The following is a 6,367-nucleotide window of genomic DNA, read 5'->3' as shown; positions in this document are numbered from 1 at the left end:
GTTGCACAAAATAAGAAAAGTTGTTTATTATGATTGTGTTTAAGCTAAAAAATATAGACGGGGATATATTTTCACAAAAAAACACGTTATTCTATATAATGCTAGTTATTAGAGAGGATTTTTACCAATTATCGCAGTATCGCGATATTATCGATATCGTGAACCATGTATTGCGTATCGTATCGTATCGTGAGGTACCCAGTGATTCCCAGCCCTACCTAAGAACAGGTCCTGTTCAAAAACTACTGCACCTTTACAGCTCAAACCAGGAATAAATTATGCTTTGAATAGTAAAGAATAAATTAAACACAGTTTCTGATTTGTGAAAATGTGAAATGGAAAATTTTATGTACTTAAATTGAATTTATATTTTTGAAATCATAACAGTTAGTCCATTGCTTTTGGGCGAGACAAATTCTAGGCAGATGACTAGAATGCACAAAATGGGATTTAACAGTTATTTTAAACAACAAATATTTATTTTTTAAATGCCAGAAAAAACATTTGGCCAGAATTCCTGTAAATGTTACCAAAATTAGGATACATACAATAACTATTACTATAATAGGCCATAGCCATTTTTGTCTCTATACAATAATTTTACTTCCATATTCTTAATTTTAATCCATGAACTTTTATCTCCTTTTCAAACTAAATTTCTTGTCTGGAACATGAATGAATGAATGAATGAATGAATGACATATTTGTGAGTCAGTCGCATATGCTTACCCTGACCATAACTATGAGTCCAACCTGACAGCTGGCTGCAAGTTTCTTTTTTATGCTGAAATTTGAAATTGCAATGTCGCCTCGTCCTTCCTTCTTGGATTCTTGCTGTCCATTGGGTGCCAGCTTAAACTCCTCCACCTTCTTTATCTCTTCTCCCTGTAACCTCACTCTTCCACTCTGGTTCCTCTCATTCACACACATGTACTCTGTCTTACTGCGGCTAACCTTCATTCCTCTCCTTTCCAGGGCAAACCTCCACCTCTCTAACTCCACCTCCACCTGTTCCCTGCTCTCACTACAAATCACTATATCATCTGCTCACAAATGCTACTAAAATTTTATATAATTTGATAGGAAATGTATTTTACTCAGAAAACAACAACTTGGACTATTATGGCTGCTGAAAAAGAAAATGCAAGGTAGCAACTGTGAAGCTGTTATTGGGGGGAGGGGAAAAGAGGAGGAACTTTGAAAAAATAGAGGTTTATTCATCTAAAAACCAGGCTTTTTGCAAATCCGAAAAAGCTTTCACAAATCAGAAACTGTGTTTGACATAATCTTTACTCTCCAAAGCATAATTTAATCCTGGTTTGAGCTGTCAAGGTGCAGTAGTTTTTGAACAGGACCTGTTCTTGCATGGTCAGAATACAAAAAATGTGATAAAATCATTCTATTTCACATTTTCACAAATGAGTAAAAGCTTTCACAAATCAGAAACTGTGTTTAATTTATTCTTTACTATCTAAAGCAAAATTTAATCCTGGTTTGAGCTGTCTAGGTGCAGTAGTTTTTTAACAGGACCTGTTCTTAGGTGCTTGGGAGTGTGAAAAATACAGCGGAGAAAGGCGCCTGAGATGAAGATGAACGGCGAGACTGTACGAGAACAAGGAGTTGGGGGGTTGTCCTTAACATTCGTCTGAAAGTTAATTTGCCACTCCTCCTAGTATGATTAGTGCTGTTGTGTCTTTTGTATGATTCTTTTAACATATTTTAGAGTAAAACTGTTAATAAAATAGCTGCGGGATTCATTGTATGTGCACTGTCCCAAATAAATAAATAAAATTAAATTAAAGTTAAGTTTTAGAGACAACAATAACAAATATGACCACAGATTATTTGAAATCTTGTTTATTTTTTCATCAGTGATTCACTATCTTCCAGAAGGAGTTAAAAAATACATCGATTTCCTTCATTTAGCGCCAGTTATTACACAGCGAACTACAAGAACTGTGTGGACAGTTTCCCACAATGCATTGTTTTGTAGTCAGCGCCGGCGCGGTACCTATTTTCTGGCTGCGCTGGCTTAGGAAGGCGCCTTGAACCCGCCCCTTTCTCGCGATACTTCGTGACGGCGCACATTTGACGTCAGTGCAAGAAACTAACCAACATGCACCGCAATCCAGGCGATCTGCGCAGCTCCTGGGGATCTCAAACACATCTAACGTCTTTGTTTGGTCTGTATGGCTGGATAGCTCCAATGTTGCTCACCCTTTCTGTTTAATCATTAATGTTATCTTGGGGTTGTGAGGTTAATTATAGAGTAAGAGTGTAAACAAACTGTGAGGTGGACTTAATTTTAGTCATAAGTAGGTAATAGCCCCCAAACACCTTGAGGGCCCCAAAAAGGAACACATTTTACGCCCATTATTAATTAACTCTGTCATTAAAAAAATAGATAGAAATACACCCCAAATCACAAATACCATAAGACTGATCACGCGGAAGTGTCTCATTCTCCCCCATCGCTCTGCTGTAATGGAATATTCCAGTCGATAGCAAGTTGAGAGACTAGCCACTCAGTGAGCAGAGGACTGTTTTTATTCTGACTTTGCGGGCAAATTTGCTTTAGGCGGTTTATAGTGACCTATAAATGACCTTCAAATGAATTGTTAATATCTCAGGAACTGGAAATGGAAATGGACGAAGCCGGCTGTGACATCACCCATAGAAAATGCCTTACCTCCGTCTCAAGCCAAATTAAGCCAATTCAGTATTACAATATTACACCGCCATTTGCAGCCCAAAAGTCAATAGTAATTGGTCTGAGTCAGCCTTTTAGAGCAACTCCTGTGAGGGGGGTCTCATTCAGTTTTTTTCTCTGTGACAGAGAGTGTAACAGAGAAAAAAACAGCAAAAAGGGTCAATAAAAGATAGAAAAAAGGGAAAAGTTCAAAAGCTTAAAACAATTTTTTTGTTGTGGCCGGCTCCGGCAGGTGAAGGGACTTCCGGCTATTCATTTTTGGGCGCCATATTTTTTCTCTGTAGCCAGCTTGAGAGAAGTCCACCCCCCTTACACTGAAAGGGACTCAAGAGAAGCTGTCAATGAAACGTTCGAGGTGTGGCCAAGCGGGCACCACATGCTCTAATTGAGGCATATAATTGTTCCGTTTATAACTTGACTAACTTGCGGTAAAGAAAAAGAAAGTATGAAAACAAAGATTATCAAGAAGTTTAAAAAAAACCAAAGGTATCAGACCAAAAATGATTTTTGAAGGAAATATATGGACAGATTAATAACTTATCTTTCAATAGAAGTCTATGGGTGGCTATCTAGTGATTATACAGTCTATGGTTTATACTAGTGCTGGGCGATATGGAGAAAATGTATATCACAAAATAAATTATTTTGCATCAAAGTAACGATATATTTCACAATATATGACAATAAAGTATATTTTCAGTTATTCTCTAAAAACAAATCCTATCTAACTTGTCTGACTGTTTTAAGTTACATATAACTGAATAGTCACAAAATAAGTGTTTAAACAAAAGATTTTTTTAAATGCACAAAAGTTTCAGTTCCAAATTGAAAATGAAGCTACTTTAATTGCGTCGACTGTTTAAGAGTTACCATAATTAAAACAATATAAACACAAGAGCTAAAGCTCCGATGTTGAAGGTTTTTTTTTTTCTCCAGAATTTATGTCAGTAAGTGGAACTTCAGTCTAATTTTTTTGAACGGAAAAAAAACACCCATTAGTTTTATTTGAAAACAGGAAGCTTTACCAACACTTTATTTTGAAGATTTGTTTACATTAATTCTTGGAAACTCTTCAAAATATACATTTAATTACACATATACAGTCCTTCACCTACACAGTAGGGTATTCATTTATGTAACATCAAAACATTTATTAAAACAAAACATATCTAAACTTTGAACGCAAACAAATGTTAAAACGTGTAGTTTCTGATTACATTTACATATCTTCAGACCAAATCTACAAAAACTGAGAGAAAAGAATTCTTAAAAATAGTGTTGAAAATACCAGATCCATCTGGAGTTCCCCTTAAAATACAAATGTTCTCATCCCACTCGCCTAATGTCCAAATTAAATCATAAATAAAACAGTTAATATTAAACCTAACATTTTTTTTGTATTGTTTTATTGAAACTAACTGTGGGAGACATTTAAATATTTAAAATTATAATTTTTATCCATAACACATGGCACTGGTGTGCCCGCTTTTCCTGCTGATTTATGATCCCTTTGGCTTGCCATACTATAGAATTCTATCGGAGCAGCAGTTTTCTCCTGTGCGGGACGGCCGCTGATCTTAACTTGGAAATTCTCTGAACTCAGTGGAAACGTGTACCGATGCTTTTAGTCAGCTCTTAAAATTAAATAAATCTGATATCTAGCGTCCTTCATTATGAAGCTGAGAATTTTTTTGACGGAAGCTCCTCCCACACGCAGTGGGAGTTTCAGGTGAACAGACTTTAAGATAGGGGTGTAACGGATCACGTTTAATCCGTGGTCCGTACGGATCAGAGGCCACGGTTCGGCAAATATGTGTACCGCGGTCCACACCCCACCCCGCACTAGCATAATTTAAATCAATTGTCCTTTCAAATCGAATGGAGTTCGTGTCAAGTTCATGCAAGTCCTCTTTGTTTTGAGAAGCGCTAAAGTAACTGCTTCTCATTTATCTTTATCCGTGATCTGTTACACCTCTAGCTTACACTGTGCAAAATCGGCTTCTTGAACTTTTAATGTATTATGTTAATTCCTCACAAAAAAGCAACCCCAAAGCGGGATTATGAGCCGGCAGTATTTCTGAGCATTTAAAAACCTGTGCTCTGGGCACAAGCCTTTCCTAACCCGTCAGTGGGTCCTCACCATGTGAACTAGAAAGTGAGAACAGACCCTTCCAGGCACCGCCAGCACCGCCCCCAGGCTAACGCACACACACACTTTCCCCGCTGAGCTAGTGGTGATCAGCAAACACTTTAATTTTATATGCACAATACCGTATATATCTTTCAATTGTGGACAGTCGCTAATTGATGCTAGTTTCAATAGCTGGAGTCTTACAGGTGCCCATTACTTTTGTTTGAAGCTGCTCTCTAATAGTGACTTGGCTCCTTTAAGATCGGCCCACCTTCCCCAGATCTGGCACTATCTTACAGATGCCAGGTTTATGTGGTATTTGTGTGATAAGTCAGTGTAGCGATTTGCATGAACACAAACACTGTATTTTAGAAATATAATAACAGGCATGAATCAAGTTTTGTCTTTAAACTTCATATGGTGGCTTATGCCAAAGAGCATTCTGATGAGGAATCTGCAGGACATTTAGGGGTGGATCCTAAACTTATCCGAGAATATCGCAAGCAGGGGAGTGATATTGAGGCCTTGTCCACACGTAGCCGGGTATCTGCCAAAACGAATATATTTCTATACGTTTTGGCCTATCATCCACACAAAACCGAAGATTTAAGTCACCGAAAATGGTGCTTTTGGAAAACTCCGGCCAAAGTGAAGATTTTGGAAAACTCCGGTTCTGCGTCTGCGTGTGGACATGAATAACCGGTGATTTACGTTTTTAAACGTCACTTTTTGCGACAATTAATGCATACACGTCAGTACTAGCTGCGTTTCCATTACACATTTGCGGAAAACTTTATCGAAATTCTAGGAATTTTGAAAAAAACAATGTTTCGAAATGACACTGTTTCCATTAAATCATCATTTCGCGATAAAGCACAAACCAACTCACGCGATAAGTCATTAAAAACACGACGATGAATGAGAACAAGTATTTTTTTTATTTGATTCACTAAAAAAGGAGCATTGCGGTGACGTCACAGCTCTGTCTGGAGAGCGCGTGCCGTGCAGAGTCTATTGACAATCTCAGGTGCTCTTGACAAACCTGTTCAGCGGTTTAAAAAAAAACAAAAAACATTCCAGCAAGTAAGCTGCTGGACCTTTTTCTGTTTGAAAACACGACGGGATACATTTAAGTTTCTGTCCCTGCACTTGCGCTTTTCCTCCAACGAGAGTTCAGCATCTTCAGGCTCCAAGCTGCAGAAGTGAAGCTGCAGATGAATCAGTGAAGCTGTTCGATCTCTCCTACCGCCCGCGTGTTGCACTCAGGACAGACAAAGAGGAACATCTATTTCCAAAAAAGTGTTTCCAAAACAGTTTTGCGAAAAATGTCTGTTTTGATACGCCCCAAATACCACCTCCTCTAAGTGCATAAACTTTTTTTTCGAAAAATGCGAGTTTTTTTCGAAATTGTGGTGTTTCCATTGGGAGGATTTATTATCGAAATTCCAATTTGCAAAATTTCAGAGTTTATGGAAACACCGTCAGCTACTGTTCTGTAGGGGTGTGCCAAAATATCGATATTGCGA

At 37.9% G+C, this 6,367-nt stretch overlaps 1 long non-coding RNA gene across 1 annotated transcript in view; it reads left to right on the top strand.

Moving 5' to 3' along the window:
• Positions 1-6,367, top strand: part of LOC112142249 — a 10,564-nt gene that overhangs the window by 840 nt on the left and 3,357 nt on the right. The window lies entirely within an intron of this gene.

Source organism: Oryzias melastigma, linkage group LG2 (genome assembly GCF_002922805.2).
Source record: "Oryzias melastigma strain HK-1 linkage group LG2, ASM292280v2, whole genome shotgun sequence".
Lineage (NCBI taxonomy): Eukaryota > Metazoa > Chordata > Actinopteri > Beloniformes > Adrianichthyidae > Oryzias > Oryzias melastigma.
This window is presented reverse-complemented; position numbering and strand designations above follow the sequence as displayed.